A 17,069-nucleotide genomic window follows, 5' to 3' on the forward strand; every position below is an offset into this window, starting at 1 on the left:
ATAAAGGCACGGATGGGATTTGAACCCATGATCTTCGGTTTACGAGAACGACGCCTTACCACTTGGCCACCATGCCACTCTACGCTGTTAATGATATATCAACATTCTGGAAAGTAGTAGTTGTGTAAATGTGAATTTGGCACACAAATAAACTCAGTGGAGAATCTTGGGATTGAACCGAGGACCTCATCCATATTTTGCATGCACTCCCCCTCTGAGCTTCCATCCCATTTCATTTGCAGATAAAATGCAATATCAATACAATGTACTTTTTATATACTCCACTCCATTGAAACTACAATGAAATGATAGCAGCAATTCTTAAACCAGGTACAGACTGGGATCGAACCCATGAACTTCAGTTTTTGAAAATGACGCCATAAAAGATGGCAATCATGCCACTTCTGTTCTATAATTGTACGAACAGGGATTGAAGGGATGTTCTTCAGATTACAAAACCAAATTATTTAGCACGTCTCTGTTTCCTGCTTAGAATTACAACATTCTGTAAAGTAGGAGTTGGGTCAATGCAATAATTTTACATGGCGAAGCTGGGGATTGAACCCAGGACCTCATACATGCAAAGCAAGCACTCTACCACTGAGCTACATCCCCTTTCTGGGAAAGATAAAAAATGTTTCTTATTTTATTTTATTTCACCTTTATTTAATTAACCTGGTAAGCTTGTGGAGAACAAGTTCTCATTGAGAACTGCGACCTGGCCAAGATAAAGCAAAGCAGTGCGACACAAACAACAACACAGAGTTACAAATGGAATAAACAAGAATACAGTCAATAACACAATAGAAAAAAAGAAAGTCTATATTCAGTGTGTGCAAATGGCGTGAGGAGGTAAGGCAATAAATAGGCCATAGTAGCGAAGTAATTACAATTTAGCAAATTAACACTGGAGTGATAGATGAGCAGATGATGATGTGCAAGTAGAAATACTGGTGTGCAAAAGAGCAGAAAGTAAATAAAAACAATATGGGGTGAGGTAAGTAGATTGGGTGGGCTATTTACAGATGGCCTATATACAGCTGCAGCGATCGGTTAGCTGCTCAGATAGCTGATGTTTAAAGTTAGTAAGGGAAATATAAGTGTCCAGCTTCAGCGATTTTTGCAATTCGTTCCAGTCATTGGCAGCAGAGAACTGGAAGGAAAGGTGGCCAAAGGAGGTGTTGGCTTTGAGGATGACCAGTGAGATATACCTGCTGGAGCGCGTGCTACGGGTGGGTGTTGTTATCGTGACCAGTGAGCTGAGATAAGACGAAGCTTTACCTAGCATAGACTTATAGATGACCTGGAGCCAGTGGGTCTGGTGACGAATAGGTAGCGAGGGCCTGCCGACTAGACCATACAGGTCGCAGTGGTCATATCAATACAATTGACCTTTTCTTTACACTGTTCTAATGAAAGTACATTTACATAATATCAGCTATCTTCCATAAACGTCGAACAAGGATTGAACCCATGTGCTTCAGTTTACAGAAACAGATGATTTAGCATATCTATTTCCTTCTTAGAATGTCAACATTCTGGAAAGTGGGAGTTGTGCAAAAGCTAATTTAACAAGTAAATACAGTCAACAGAGAAGTTGGGGATTAACGTTGGACCGCATACATGTAAAGTACTGGCTCTACCATAGAGATACATCCCCTTACTATAATAACTGTGTTGCCATATTGACACAACTTGCTTTTTCTGCAAAGTCCTCCAATAAAAACACAGGTCCATGATATCAGATGTCTGTCATAAAGGCACGGATGGGATTTGAACCCATGATCTTCGGTTTACGAGAACGACGCCTTACCACTTGGCCACCATGCCACTCTACGCTGTTAATGATATATCAACATTCTGGAAAGTAGTAGTTGTGTAAATGTGAATTTGGCGCACAAATAAACTCAGTGGAGAATCTTGGGATTGAACCGAGGACCTCATCCATATTTTGCATGCACTCCCCCTCTGAGCTTCCATCCCATTTCATTTGCAGATAAAATGCAATATCAATACAATGTACTTTTTATATACTCCACTCCATTGAAACTACAATGAAATGATAGCAGCAATTCTTAAACCAGGTAGAGACTGGGATCGAACCCATGAACTTCAGTTTTTGAAAATGACGCCATAAAAGATGGCAATCATGCCACTTCTGTTCTATAATTGTACAAACAGGGATTGAAGGGATGTTCTTCAGATTACAAGACCAAATTATTTAGCACATCTCTGTTTCCTGCTTAGAATTTCAACATTCTGTAAAGTAGGATTTGGGTCAATGCAATAATTTTAAATGGAGAAGCTGGGGATTGAACCCAGGACCTCATACATGCAAAGCATGCACTCTACCACTGAGCTACATCCCCTTTCTGTGAAAGAGAAAAAATGTTTCTTATTTTATTTTATTTCACCTTTATTTAACCAGGTAAACTAGTGGAGAACAAGTTCTCATTGAGAACTGCAACCTGGCCAAGATAAAGCAAAGCAGTGCGACACAAACAACAACACAGAGTTACAAATGGAATAAACAAGCATACAGTCAATAACACAATAGAAAAAAAGAAAGTCTATATACAGTGTGTGCAAATGGCGTGAGGAGGTAAGGCAATAAATAGGCCATAGTAGCGAAGTAATTACAATTTAGCAAATTAACACTGGAGTGATAGATGAGCAGATGATGATGTGCAAGTAGAAATACTGGTGTGCAAAAGAGCAGAAAGTAAATAAAAACAATATGGGGATGAGGTAGGTAGATTGGGTGGGCTATTTACAGATGGTCTATATACAGCTGCAGCGATCGGTTAGCTGCTCAGATAGCTGATGTTTAAAGTTAGTAAGGGAAATATAAGTGTCCAGCTTCAGCGATTTTTGCAATTCGTTCCAGTCATTGGCGGCAGAGAACTGGAAGGAAAGGTGGCCAAAGGAGGTGTTGGCTTTGAGGATGACCAGTGAGATATACCTGCTGGAGCGCGTGCTACGGGTGGGTGTTGTTATCGTGACCAGTGAGCTGAGATAAGACGAAGCTTTACCTAGCATAGACTTATAGATGACCTGGAGCCAGTGGGTCTGGTGACGAATAGGTAGCGAGGGCCTGCCGACTAGACCATACAGGTCGCAGTAGTCATATCAATACAATTTACCTTTTCTTTACACTGTTCTAATGAAAGTACATTTCTATAATATCAGCTATCTTCCATAAACGTCGAACAAGGATAGAACCCATGTGCTTCAGTTTACAGAAACAGATGATTTAGCATATCTATTTCCTTCTTAGAATGTCAACATTCTGGAAAGTGGGAGTTGTGCAAAAGCTAATTTAACAAGTAAATACAGTCAACAGAGAAGTTGGGGATTAACGTTGGACCGCATACATGTAAAGTACTGGCTCTTCCATAGAGATACATCCCCTTACTATAATAACTGTGTTGCCATATTGACACAACTTGCTTTTTCTGCAAAGTCCTCCAATAAAAACACAGGTGCATGATATCAGATGTCTTTCATAAAGGCACGGATGGGATTTGAACCCATGATCTTCGGTTTACGAGACCGACGCCTTAACACTTGGCCACCATGCCACTCTACACTGTTAATGATATATCAACATTCTGGAAAGTAGTAGTTGTGTAAATGTGAATTTGGCACACAAATAAACTCAGTGGAGAATCTTGGGATTGAACCGAGGACCTCATCCATATTTTGCATGCACTCCCCCTCTGAGCTTCCATCCCATTTCATTTGCAGATGAAATGCAATATCAATACAATGTACTTTTTATATACTCCACTCCATTGAAACTACAATGAAATGATAGCAGCAATTCTTAAACCAGGTACAGACTGGGATCGAACCCATGAACTTCAGTTTTTGAAAATGACGCCATAAAAGATGGCAATCATGCCACTTCTGTTCTATAATTGTACGAACAGGGATTGAAGGGATGTTCTTCAGATTACAAGACCAAATTATTTAGCACATCTCTGTTTCCTGCTTAGAATTTCAACATTCTGTAAAGTAGGAGTTGGGTCAATGCAAAAATTTTAAATGGCTAAGCTGGGGATTGAACCCAGGACCTCATACATGCAAAGCATGCGCTCTACCACTGAGCTACATCCCCTTTCTGTAAAAGAGAATTTTTTTTTCTTATTTTATTTTATTTAACCTTTATTTAACCAGGTAAACTAGTGGAGAACAAGTTCTCATTGAGAACTGCAACCTGGCCAAGATAAAGCAAAGCAGTGCGACACAAACAACAACATAGAGTTACAAATGGAATAAACAAGCATACAGTCAATAACACAATAGAAAAAAAGAAAGTCTATATTCAGTGTGTGCAAATGGCGTGAGGAGGTAAGGCAATAAATAGGCCATAGTAGCGAAGTAATTACAATTTAGCAAATTAACACTGGAGTGATAGATGAGCAGATGATGATGTGCAAGTAGAAATACTGGTGTGCAAAAGAGCAGAAAGTAAATAAAAACAATATGGGGATGAGGTAGGTAGATTGGGTGGGCTATTTACAGATGGCCTATATACAGCTGCAGCGATCGGTTAGCTGCTCAGATAGCTGATGTTTAAAGTTAGTAAGGGAAATATAAGTGTCCAGCTTCAGCGATTTTTGCAATTCGTTCCAGTCATTGGCAGCAGAGAACTGGAAGGAAAGGTGGCCAAAGGAGGTGTTGGCTTTGAGGATGACCAGTGAGATATACCTGCTGGAGCGCGTGCTACGGGTGGGTGTTGTTATCGTGACCAGTGAGCTGAGATAAGACGAAGCTTTACCTAGCATAGACTTATAGATGACCTGGAGCCAGTGGGTCTGGTGACGAATAGGTAGCGAGGGCCAGCCGACTAGAGCATACAGGTCGCAGTGGTCATATCAATACAATTTACCTTTTCTTTACACTGTTCTAATGAAAGTACATTTACATAATATCAGCTATCTTCCATAAACGTCGAACAAGGATTGAACCCATGTGCTTCAGTTTACAGAAACAGATAATTTAGCATATCTATTTCCTTCTTAGAATGTCAACATTCTGGAAAGTGGGAGTTGTGCAAAAGCTAATTTAACAAGTAAATACAGTCAACAGAGAAGTTGGGGATTAACGTTGGACCGCATACATGTAAAGTACTGGCTCTACCATAGAGATACATCCCCTTACTATAATAACTGTGTTGCCATATTGACACAACTTGCTTTTTCTGCAAAGTCCTCCAATAAAAACACAGGTCCATGATATCAGATGTCTGTCATAAAGGCACGGATGGGATTTGAACCCATGATCTTCGGTTTACGAGACTGACGCCTTACCACTTGGCCACCATGCCACTCTACGCTGTTAATGATATATCAACATTCTGGAAAGTAGTAGTTGTGTAAATGTGAATTTGGCACACAAATAAACTCAGTGGAGAATCTTGGGATTGAACCGAGGACCTCATCCATATTTTGCATGCACTCCCCCTCTGAGCTTCCATCCCATTTCATTTGCAGATTAAATGCAATATCAATACAATGTACTTTTTATATACTCCACTCCATTGAAACTACAATGAAATGATAGCAGCAATTCTTAAACCAGGTACAGACTGGGATCGAACCCATGAACTTCAGTTTTTGAAAATGACGCCATAAAAGATGGCAATCATGCCACTTCTGTTCTATAATTGTACGAACAGGGATTGAAGGGATGTTTTTCAGATTACAAGACCAAATTATTTAGCACATCTCTGTTTCCTGCTTAGAATTTCAACATTCTGTAAAGTAGGAGTTGGGTCAATGCAATAATTTTAAATGGAGTAGCTGGGGATTGAACCCAGGACCTGATACATGCAAAGCATGGGCTCTACCACTGAGCTACATCCCCGTTCTGGGAGAGAGAAAAAATGTTTCTTATTTTATTTTATTTCACCTTTATTTAACCAGGTAAACTAGTGTAGAACAAGTTCTCATTGAGAACTGCAACCTGGCCAAGATAAAGCAAAGCAGTGCGACACAAACAACAACACAGAGTTACAAATGGAATAAACAAGCATACAGTCAATAACACAATAGAAAAAAAGAAAGTCTATATACAGTGTGTGCAAATGGCGTGAGGAGGTAAGGCAATAAATAGGCCATAGTAGCGAAGTAATTACAATTTAGCAAATTAACACTGGAGTGATAGATGAGCAGATGATGATGTGCAAGTAGAAATACTGGTGTGCAAAAGAGCAGAAAGTAAATAAAAACAATATGGGGATGAGGTAGGTAGATTGGGTGGGCTATTTACAGATGGTCTATATACAGCTGCAGCGATCGGTTAGCTGCTCAGATAGCTGATGTTTAAAGTTAGTAAGGGAAATATAAGTGTCCAGCTTCAGCGATTTTTGCAATTCGTTCCAGTCATTGGCGGCAGAGAACTGGAAGGAAAGGTGGCCAAAGGAGGTGTTGGCTTTGAGGATGACCAGTGAGATATACCTGCTGGAGCGCGTGCTACGGGTGGGTGTTGTTATCGTGACCAGTGAGCTGAGATAAGACGAAGCTTTACCTAGCATAGACTTATAGATGACCTGGAGCCAGTGGGTCTGGTGACGAATAGGTAGCGAGGGCCTGCCGACTAGACCATACAGGTCGCAGTAGTCATATCAATACAATTGACCTTTTCTTTACACTGTTCTAATGAAAGTACATTTCTATAATATCAGCTATCTTCCATAAACGTCGAACAAGGATAGAACCCATGTGCTTCAGTTTACAGAAACAGATGATTTAGCATATCTATTTCCTTCTTAGAATGTCAACATTCTGGAAAGTGGGAGTTGTGCAAAAGCTAATTTAACAAGTAAATACAGTCAACAGAGAAGTTGGGGATTAACGTTGGACCGCATACATGTAAAGTACTGGCTCTTCCATAGAGATACATCCCCTTACTATAATAACTGTGTTGCCATATTGACACAACTTGCTTTTTCTGCAAAGTCCTCCAATAAAAACACAGGTGCATGATATCAGATGTCTTTCATAAAGGCACGGATGGGATTTGAACCCATGATCTTCGGTTTACGAGACCGACGCCTTAACACTTGGCCACCATGCCACTCTACACTGTTAATGATATATCAACATTCTGGAAAGTAGTAGTTGTGTAAATGTGAATTTGGCACACAAATAAACTCAGTGGAGAATCTTGGGATTGAACCGAGGACCTCATCCATATTTTGCATGCACTCCCCCTCTGAGCTTCCATCCCATTTCATTTGCAGATGAAATGCAATATCAATACAATGTACTTTTTATATACTCCACTCCATTGAAACTACAATGAAATGATAGCAGCAATTCTTAAACCAGGTACAGACTGGGATCGAACCCATGAACTTCAGTTTTTGAAAATGACGCCATAAAAGATGGCAATCATGCCACTTCTGTTCTATAATTGTACGAACAGGGATTGAAGGGATGTTCTTCAGATTACAAGACCAAATTATTTAGCACATCTCTGTTTCCTGCTTAGAATTTCAACATTCTGTAAAGTAGGAGTTGGGTCAATGCAAAAATTTTAAATGGCTAAGCTGGGGATTGAACCCAGGACCTCATACATGCAAAGCATGCGCTCTACCACTGAGCTACATCCCCTTTCTGTAAAAGAGATTTTTTTTTTCTTATTTTATTTTATTTAACCTTTATTTAACCAGGTAAACTAGTGGAGAACAAGTTCTCATTGAGAACTGCAACCTGGCCAAGATAAAGCAAAGCAGTGCGACACAAACAACAACATAGAGTTACAAATGGAATAAACAAGCATACAGTCAATAACACAATAGAAAAAAAGAAAGTCTATATTCAGTGTGTGCAAATGGCGTGAGGAGGTAAGGCAATAAATAGGCCATAGTAGCGAAGTAATTACAATTTAGCAAATTAACACTGGAGTGATAGATGAGCAGATGATGATGTGCAAGTAGAAATACTGGTGTGCAAAAGAGCAGAAAGTAAATAAAAACAATATGGGGATGAGGTAGGTAGATTGGGTGGGCTATTTACAGATGGCCTATATACAGCTGCAGCGATCGGTTAGCTGCTCAGATAGCTGATGTTTAAAGTTAGTAAGGGAAATATAAGTGTCCAGCTTCAGCGATTTTTGCAATTCGTTCCAGTCATTGGCAGCAGAGAACTGGAAGGAAAGGTGGCCAAAGGAGGTGTTGGCTTTGAGGATGACCAGTGAGATATACCTGCTGGAGCGCGTGCTACGGGTGGGTGTTGTTATCGTGACCAGTGAGCTGAGATAAGACGAAGCTTTACCTAGCATAGACTTATAGATGACCTGGAGCCAGTGGGTCTGGTGACGAATAGGTAGCGAGGGCCAGCCGACTAGAGCATACAGGTCGCAGTGGTCATATCAATACAATTTACCTTTTCTTTACACTGTTCTAATGAAAGTACATTTACATAATATCAGCTATCTTCCATAAACGTCGAACAAGGATTGAACCCATGTGCTTCAGTTTACAGAAACAGATGATTTAGCATATCTATTTCCTTCTTAGAATGTCAACATTCTGGAAAGTGGGAGTTGTGCAAAAGCTAATTTAACAAGTAAATACAGTCAACAGAGAAGTTGGGGATTAACGTTGGACCGCATACATGTAAAGTACTGGCTCTACCATAGAGATACATCCCCTTACTATAATAACTGTGTTGCCATATTGACACAACTTGCTTTTTCTGCAAAGTCCTCCAATAAAAACACAGGTCCATGATATCAGATGTCTGTCATAAAGGCACGGATGGGATTTGAACCCATGATCTTCGGTTTACGAGACTGACGCCTTACCACTTGGCCACCATGCCACTCTACGCTGTTAATGATATATCAACATTCTGGAAAGTAGTAGTTGTGTAAATGTGAATTTGGCACACAAATAAACTCAGTGGAGAATCTTGGGATTGAACCGAGGACCTCATCCATATTTTGCATGCACTCCCCCTCTGAGCTTCCATCCCATTTCATTTGCAGATAAAATGCAATATCAATACAATGTACTTTTTATATACTCCACTCCATTGAAACTACAATGAAATGATAGCAGCAATTCTTAAACCAGGTACAGACTGGGATCGAACCCATGAACTTCAGTTTTTGAAAATGACGCCATAAAAGATGGCAATCATGCCACTTCTGTTCTATAATTGTACGAACAGGGATTGAAGGGATGTTTTTCAGATTACAAGACCAAATTATTTAGCACATCTCTGTTTCCTGCTTAGAATTTCAACATTCTGTAAAGTAGGAGTTGGGTCAATGCAATAATTTTAAATGGAGTAGCTGGGGATTGAACCCAGGACCTGATACATGCAAAGCATGGGCTCTACCACTGAGCTACATCCCCGTTCTGGGAGAGAGAAAAAATGTTTCTTATTTTATTTTATTTCACCTTTATTTAACCAGGTAAACTAGTGTAGAACAAGTTCTCATTGAGAACTGCAACCTGGCCAAGATAAAGCAAAGCAGTGCGACACAAACAACAACACAGAGTTACAAATGGAATAAACAAGCATACAGTCAATAACACAATAGAAAAAAAGAAAGTCTATATACAGTGTGTGCAAATGGCGTGAGGAGGTAAGGCAATAAATAGGCCATAGTAGCGAAGTAATTACAATTTAGCAAATTAACACTGGAGTGATAGATGAGCAGATGATGATGTGCAAGTAGAAATACTGGTGTGCAAAAGAGCAGAAAGTAAATAAAAACAATATGGGGATGAGGTATGTAGATTGGGTGGGCTATTTACAGATGGCCTATATACAGCTGCAGCGATCGGTTAGCTGCTCAGATAGCTGATGTTTAAAGTTAGTAAGGGAAATATAAGTGTCCAGCTTCAGCGATTTTTGCAATTCGTTCCAGTCATTGGCGGCAGAGAACTGGAAGGAAAGGTGGCCAAAGGAGGTGTTGGCTTTGAGGATGACCAGTGAGATATACCTGCTGGAGCGTGTGCTACGGGTGGGTGTTGTTATCGTGACCAGTGAGCTGAGATAAGACGAAGCTTTACCTAGCATAGACTTATAGATGACCTGGAGCCAGTGGGTCTGGTGACGAATAGGTAGCGAGGGCCAGCCGACTAGATCATACAGGTCGCAGTGGTCATATCAATACAATTGACCTTTTCTTTACACTGTTCTAATGAAAGTACATTTACATAATATCAGCTATCTTCCATAAACGTCGAACAAGGATTGAACCCATGTGCTTCAGTTTACAGAAACAGATGATTTAGCATATCTATTTCCTTCTTAGAATGTCAACATTCTGGAAAGTGGGAGTTGTGCAAAAGCTAATTTAACAAGTAAATACAGTCAACAGAGAAGTTGGGGATTAACGTTGGACCGCATACATGTAAAGTACTGGCTCTACCATAGAGATACATCCCCTTACTATAATAACTGTGTTGCCATATTGACACAACTTGCTTTTTCTGCAAAGTCCTCCAATAAAAACACAGGTCCATGATATCAGATGTCTGTCATAAAGGCACGGATGGGATTTGAACCCATGATCTTCGGTTTACGAGAACGACGCCTTACCACTTGGCCACCATGCCAATCTACGCTGTTAATGATATATCAACATTCTGGAAAGTAGTAGTTGTGTAAATGTGAATTTGGCACACAAATAAACTCAGTGGAGAATCTTGGGATTGAACCGAGGACCTCATCCATATTTTGCATGCACTCCCCCTCTGAGCTTCCATCCCATTTCATTTGCAGATGAAATGCAATATCAATACAATGTACTTTTTATATACTCCACTCCATTGAAACTACAATGAAATGATAGCAGCAATTCTTAAACCAGGTACAGACTGGGATCGAACCCATGAACTTCAGTTTTTGAAAATGACGCCATAAAAGATGGCAATCATGCCACTTCTGTTCTATAATTGTACGAACAGGGATTGAAGGGATGTTCTTCAGATTACAAGACCAAATTATTTAGCACATCTCTGTTTCCTGCTTAGAATTTCAACATTCTGTAAAGTAGGAGTTGGGTCAATGCAAAAATTTTAAATGGCTAAGCTGGGGATTGAACCCAGGACCTCATACATGCAAAGCATGCGCTCTACCACTGAGCTACATCCCCTTTCTGTGAAAGAGAATTTTTTTTTCTTATTTTATTTTATTTAACCTTTATTTAACCAGGTAAACGAGTGGAGAACAAGTTCTCATTGAGAACTGCAACCTGGCCAAGATAAAGCAAAGCAGTGCGACACAAACAACAACATAGAGTTACAAATGGAATAAACAAGCATACAGTCAATAACACAATAGAAAAAAAGAAAGTCTATATTCAGTGTGTGCAAATGGCGTGAGGAGGTAAGGCAATAAATAGGCCATAGTAGCGAAGTAATTACAATTTAGCAAATTAACACTGGAGTGATAGATGAGCAGATGATGATGTGCAAGTAGAAATACTGGTGTGCAAAAGAGCAGAAAGTAAATAAAAACAATATGGGGATGAGGTAGGTAGATTGGGTGGGCTATTTACAGATGGCCTATATACAGCTGCAGCGATCGGTTAGCTGCTCAGATAGCTGATGTTTAAAGTTAGTAAGGGAAATATAAGTGTCCAGCTTCAGCGATTTTTGCAATTCGTTCCAGTCATTGGCAGCAGAGAACTGGAAGGAAAGGTGGCCAAAGGAGGTGTTGGCTTTGAGGATGACCAGTGAGATATACCTGCTGGAGCGCGTGCTACGGGTGGGTGTTGTTATCGTGACCAGTGAGCTGAGATAAGACGAAGCTTTACCTAGCATAGACTTATAGATGACCTGGAGCCAGTGGGTCTGGTGACGAATAGGTAGCGAGGGCCAGCCGACTAGAGCATACAGGTCGCAGTGGTCATATCAATACAATTTACCTTTTCTTTACACTGTTCTAATGAAAGTACATTTACATAATATCAGCTATCTTCCATAAACGTCGAACAAGGATTGAACCCATGTGCTTCAGTTTACAGAAACAGATGATTTAGCATATCTATTTCCTTCTTAGAATGTCAACATTCTGGAAAGTGGGAGTTGTGCAAAAGCTAATTTAACAAGTAAATACAGTCAACAGAGAAGTTGGGGATTAACGTTGGACCGCATACATGTAAAGTACTGGCTCTACCATAGAGATACATCCCCTTACTATAATAACTGTGTTGCCATATTGACACAACTTGCTTTTTCTGCAAAGTCCTCCAATAAAAACACAGGTCCATGATATCAGATGTCTGTCATAAAGGCACGGATGGGATTTGAACCCATGATCTTCGGTTTACGAGACTGACGCCTTACCACTTGGCCACCATGCCACTCTACGCTGTTAATGATATATCAACATTCTGGAAAGTAGTAGTTGTGTAAATGTGAATTTGGCACACAAATAAACTCAGTGGAGAATCTTGGGATTGAACCGAGGACCTCATCCATATTTTGCATGCACTCCCCCTCTGAGCTTCCATCCCATTTCATTTGCAGATAAAATGCAATATCAATACAATGTACTTTTTATATACTCCACTCCATTGAAACTACAATGAAATGATAGCAGCAATTCTTAAACCAGGTACAGACTGGGATCGAACCCATGAACTTCAGTTTTTGAAAATGACGCCATAAAAGATGGCAATCATGCCACTTCTGTTCTATAATTGTACGAACAGGGATTGAAGGGATGTTCTTCAGATTACAAGACCAAATTATTTAGCACATCTCTGTTTCCTGCTTAGAATTTCAACATTCTGTAAAGTAGGAGTTGGGTCAATGCAATAATTTTAAATGGAGTAGCTGGGGATTGAACCCAGGACCTGATACATGCAAAGCATGGGCTCTACCACTGAGCTACATCCCCGTTCTGGGAGAGAGAAAAAATGTTTCTTATTTTATTTTATTTCACCTTTATTTAACCAGGTAAACTAGTGTAGAACAAGTTCTCATTGAGAACTGCAACCTGGCCAAGATAAAGCAAAGCAGTGCGACACAAACAACAACACAGAGTTACAAATGGAATAAACAAGCATACAGTCAATAACACAATAGAAAAAAAGAAAGTCTATATACAGTGTGTGCAAATGGCGTGAGGAGGTAAGGCAATAAATAGGCCATAGTAGCGAAGTAATTACAATTTAGCAAATTAACACTGGAGTGATAGATGAGCAGATGATGATGTGCAAGTAGAAATACTGGTGTGCAAAAGAGCAGAAAGTAAATAAAAACAATATGGGGATGAGGTATGTAGATTGGGTGGGCTATTTACAGATGGCCTATATACAGCTGCAGCGATCGGTTAGCTGCTCAGATAGCTGATGTTTAAAGTTAGTAAGGGAAATATAAGTGTCCAGCTTCAGCGATTTTTGCAATTCGTTCCAGTCATTGGCGGCAGAGAACTGGAAGGAAAGGTGGCCAAAGGAGGTGTTGGCTTTGAGGATGACCAGTGAGATATACCTGCTGGAGCGTGTGCTACGGGTGGGTGTTGTTATCGTGACCAGTGAGCTGAGATAAGACGAAGCTTTACCTAGCATAGACTTATAGATGACCTGGAGCCAGTGGGTCTGGTGACGAATAGGTAGCGAGGGCCAGCCGACTAGATCATACAGGTCGCAGTGGTCATATCAATACAATTGACCTTTTCTTTACACTGTTCTAATGAAAGTACATTTACATAATATCAGCTATCTTCCATAAACGTCGAACAAGGATTGAACCCATGTGCTTCAGTTTACAGAAACAGATGATTTAGCATATCTATTTCCTTCTTAGAATGTCAACATTCTGGAAAGTGGGAGTTGTGCAAAAGCTAATTTAACAAGTAAATACAGTCAACAGAGAAGTTGGGGATTAACGTTGGACCGCATACATGTAAAGTACTGGCTCTACCATAGAGATACATCCCCTTACTATAATAACTGTGTTGCCATATTGACACAACTTGCTTTTTCTGCAAAGTCCTCCAATAAAAACACAGGTCCATGATATCAGATGTCTGTCATAAAGGCACGGATGGGATTTGAACCCATGATCTTCGGTTTACGAGAACGACGCCTTACCACTTGGCCACCATGCCACTCTACGCTGTTAATGATATATCAACATTCTGGAAAGTAGTAGTTGTGTAAATGTGAATTTGGCACACAAATAAACTCAGTGGAGAATCTTGGGATTGAACCGAGGACCTCATCCATATTTTGCATGCACTCCCCCTCTGAGCTTCCATCCCATTTCATTTGCAGATAAAATGCAATATCAATACAATGTACTTTTTATATACTCCACTCCATTGAAACTACAATGAAATGATAGCAGCAATTCTTAAACCAGGTACAGACTGGGATCGAACCCATGAACTTCAGTTTTTGAAAATGACGCCATAAAAGATGGCAATCATGCCACTTCTGTTCTATAATTGTACAAACAGGGATTGAAGGGATGTTCTTCAGATTACAAGACCAAATTATTTAGCACATCTCTGTTTCCTGCTTAGAATTTCAACATTCTGTAAAGTAGGAGTTGGGTCAATGCAATAATTTTAAATGGAGAAGCTGGGGATTGAACCCAGGACCTCATACATGCAAAGCATGCGCTCTACCACTGAGCTACATCCCCTTTCTGTGAAAGAGAAAAAATGTTTCTTATTTTATTTTATTTCACCTTTATTTAACCAGGTAAACTAGTGGAGAACAAGTTCTCATTGAGAACTGCAACCTGGCCAAGATAAAGCAAAGCAGTGCGACACAAACAACAACACAGAGTTACAAATGGAATAAACAAGCATACAGTCAATAACACAATAGAAAAAAAGAAAGTCTATATACAGTGTGTGCAAATGGCGTGAGGAGGTAAGGCAATAAATAGGCCATAGTAGCGAAGTAATTACAATTTAGCAAATTAACACTGGAGTGATAGATGAGCAGATGATGATGTGCAAGTAGAAATACTGGTGTGCAAAAGAGCAGAAAGTAAATAAAAACAATATGGGGATGAGGTAGGTAGATTGGGTGGGCTATTTACAGATGGCCTATATACAGCTGCAGCGATCGGTTAGCTGCTCAGATAGCTGATGTTTAAAGTTAGTAAGGGAAATATAAGTGTCCAGCTTCAGCGATTTTTGCAATTCGTTCCAGTCATTGGCAGCAGAGAACTGGAAGGAAAGGTGGCCAAAGGAGGTGTTGGCTTTGAGGATGACCAGTGAGATATACCTGCTGGAGCGCGTGCTACGGGTGGGTGTTGTTATCGTGACCAGTGAGCTGAGATAAGACGAAGCTTTACCTAGCATAGACTTATAGATGACCTGGAGCCAGTGGGTCTGGTGACGAATAGGTAGCGAGGGCCAGCCGACTAGAGCATACAGGTCGCAGTGGTCATATCAATACAATTTACCTTTTCTTTACACTGTTCTAATGAAAGTACATTTACATAATATCAGCTATCTTCCATAAACGTCGAACAAGGATTGAACCCATGTGCTTCAGTTTACAGAAACAGATGATTTAGCATATCTATTTCCTTCTTAGAATGTCAACATTCTGGAAAGTGGGAGTTGTGCAAAAGCTAATTTAACAAGTAAATACAGTCAACAGAGAAGTTGGGGATTAACGTTGGACCGCATACATGTAAAGTACTGGCTCTACCATAGAGATACATCCCCTTACTATAATAACTGTGTTGCCATATTGACACAACTTGCTTTTTCTGCAAAGTCCTCCAATAAAAACACAGGTCCATGATATCAGATGTCTGTCATAAAGGCACGGATGGGATTTGAACCCATGATCTTCGGTTTACGAGACCGACGCCTTACCACTTGGCCACCATGCCACTCTACGCTGTTAATGATATATCAACATTCTGGAAAGTAGTAGTTGTGTAAATGTGAATTTGGCACACAAATAAACTCAGTGGAGAATCTTGGGATTGAACCGAGGACCTCATCCATATTTTGCATGCACTCCCCCTCTGAGCTTCCATCCCATTTCATTTGCAGATAAAATGCAATATCAATACAATGTACTTTTTATATACTCCACTCCATTGAAACTACAATGAAATGATAGCAGCAATTCTTAAACCAGGTACAGACTGGGATCGAACCCATGAACTTCAGTTTTTGAAAATGACGCCATAAAAGATGGCAATCATGCCACTTCTGTTCTATAATTGTACGAACAGGGATTGAAGGGATGTTCTTCAGATTACAAGACCAAATTATTTAGCACATCTCTGTTTCCTGCTTAGAATTTCAACATTCTGTAAAGTAGGAGTTGGGTCAATGCAATAATTTTAAATGGAGAAGCTGGGGATTGAAGCCAGGACCTCATACATGCAAAGCATGCGCTCTACCACTGAGCTACATCCCCTTTCTGGGAAAGAGAAAAAATGTTTCTTATTTTATTTTATTTCACCTTTATTTAACCAGGTAAGCTAGTGGAGAACAAGTTCTCATTGAGAACTGCGACCTGGCCAAGATAAAGCAAAGCAGTGCGACACAAACAACAACACAGAGTTACAAATGGAATAAACAAGCGTACAGTCAATAACACAATAGAAAAAAAGAAAGTCTATATTCAGTGTGTGCAAATGGCGTGAGGAGGTAAGGCAATAAATAGGCCATAGTAGCGAAGTAATTACAATTTAGCAAATTAACACTGGAGTGATAGATGAGCAGATGATGATGTGCAAGTAGAAATACTGGTGTGCAAAAGAGCAGAAAGTAAATAAAAACAATATGGGGATGAGGTAGGTAGATTGGGTGGGCTATTTACAGATGGCCTATATACAGCTGCAGCGATCGGTTAGCTGCTCAGATAGCTGATGTTTAAAGTTAGTAAGGGAAATATAAGTGTCCAGCTTCAGCGATTTTTGCAATTCGTTCCAGTCATTGGCAGCAGAGAACTGGAAGGAAAGGCGGCCAAAGGAGGTGTTGGCTTTGGGGATGACCAGTGAGATATACCTGCTGGAGCGAGTGCTACGGGTGGGTGTTTTTATCGTGACCAGTGAGCTGAGATAAGGCGGAGCTTTACCTAGCATAGACTTATAGATGACCTGGAGC

The 17,069-nt window shown here is 40.1% G+C and overlaps 12 non-coding genes across 12 annotated transcripts; all 12 read right to left on the reverse strand.

Moving 5' to 3' along the window:
- Positions 1-4: 4 nt before the first annotated feature.
- On the reverse strand, positions 5-76 carry trnat-cgu (transfer RNA threonine (anticodon CGU)). Its single transcript has one exon. It is a non-coding gene; the product is annotated as a tRNA-Thr (tRNA).
- Positions 77-1,758: 1,682 nt separating this feature from the next.
- On the reverse strand, positions 1,759-1,830 carry trnat-cgu (transfer RNA threonine (anticodon CGU)). The gene has a single exon. It is a non-coding gene; the product is annotated as a tRNA-Thr (tRNA).
- A 467-nt stretch (positions 1,831-2,297) lies between these two features.
- trnaa-ugc (transfer RNA alanine (anticodon UGC)) lies at positions 2,298-2,369 on the reverse strand. The gene has a single exon. It is a non-coding gene; the product is annotated as a tRNA-Ala (tRNA).
- Positions 2,370-3,509: 1,140 nt separating this feature from the next.
- On the reverse strand, positions 3,510-3,581 carry trnat-cgu (transfer RNA threonine (anticodon CGU)). Its single transcript has one exon. It is a non-coding gene; the product is annotated as a tRNA-Thr (tRNA).
- A 1,679-nt stretch (positions 3,582-5,260) lies between these two features.
- trnat-cgu (transfer RNA threonine (anticodon CGU)) lies at positions 5,261-5,332 on the reverse strand. The gene has a single exon. It is a non-coding gene; the product is annotated as a tRNA-Thr (tRNA).
- A 1,679-nt stretch (positions 5,333-7,011) lies between these two features.
- Positions 7,012-7,083, reverse strand: trnat-cgu (transfer RNA threonine (anticodon CGU)). The gene has a single exon. It is a non-coding gene; the product is annotated as a tRNA-Thr (tRNA).
- Positions 7,084-8,762: 1,679 nt separating this feature from the next.
- On the reverse strand, positions 8,763-8,834 carry trnat-cgu (transfer RNA threonine (anticodon CGU)). The gene has a single exon. It is a non-coding gene; the product is annotated as a tRNA-Thr (tRNA).
- A 1,679-nt stretch (positions 8,835-10,513) lies between these two features.
- On the reverse strand, positions 10,514-10,585 carry trnat-cgu (transfer RNA threonine (anticodon CGU)). Its single transcript has one exon. It is a non-coding gene; the product is annotated as a tRNA-Thr (tRNA).
- A 1,679-nt stretch (positions 10,586-12,264) lies between these two features.
- Positions 12,265-12,336, reverse strand: trnat-cgu (transfer RNA threonine (anticodon CGU)). Its single transcript has one exon. It is a non-coding gene; the product is annotated as a tRNA-Thr (tRNA).
- Positions 12,337-14,015: 1,679 nt separating this feature from the next.
- trnat-cgu (transfer RNA threonine (anticodon CGU)) lies at positions 14,016-14,087 on the reverse strand. The gene has a single exon. It is a non-coding gene; the product is annotated as a tRNA-Thr (tRNA).
- Positions 14,088-14,554: 467 nt separating this feature from the next.
- Positions 14,555-14,626, reverse strand: trnaa-ugc (transfer RNA alanine (anticodon UGC)). Its single transcript has one exon. It is a non-coding gene; the product is annotated as a tRNA-Ala (tRNA).
- A 1,140-nt stretch (positions 14,627-15,766) lies between these two features.
- Positions 15,767-15,838, reverse strand: trnat-cgu (transfer RNA threonine (anticodon CGU)). Its single transcript has one exon. It is a non-coding gene; the product is annotated as a tRNA-Thr (tRNA).
- Positions 15,839-17,069: the final 1,231 nt, after the last annotated feature.

The sequence above is a fragment of the Salmo salar genome, chromosome 29, assembly GCF_965601325.2.
Source record: "Salmo salar chromosome 29, fSalSal1, whole genome shotgun sequence".
NCBI lineage: Eukaryota > Metazoa > Chordata > Actinopteri > Salmoniformes > Salmonidae > Salmo > Salmo salar.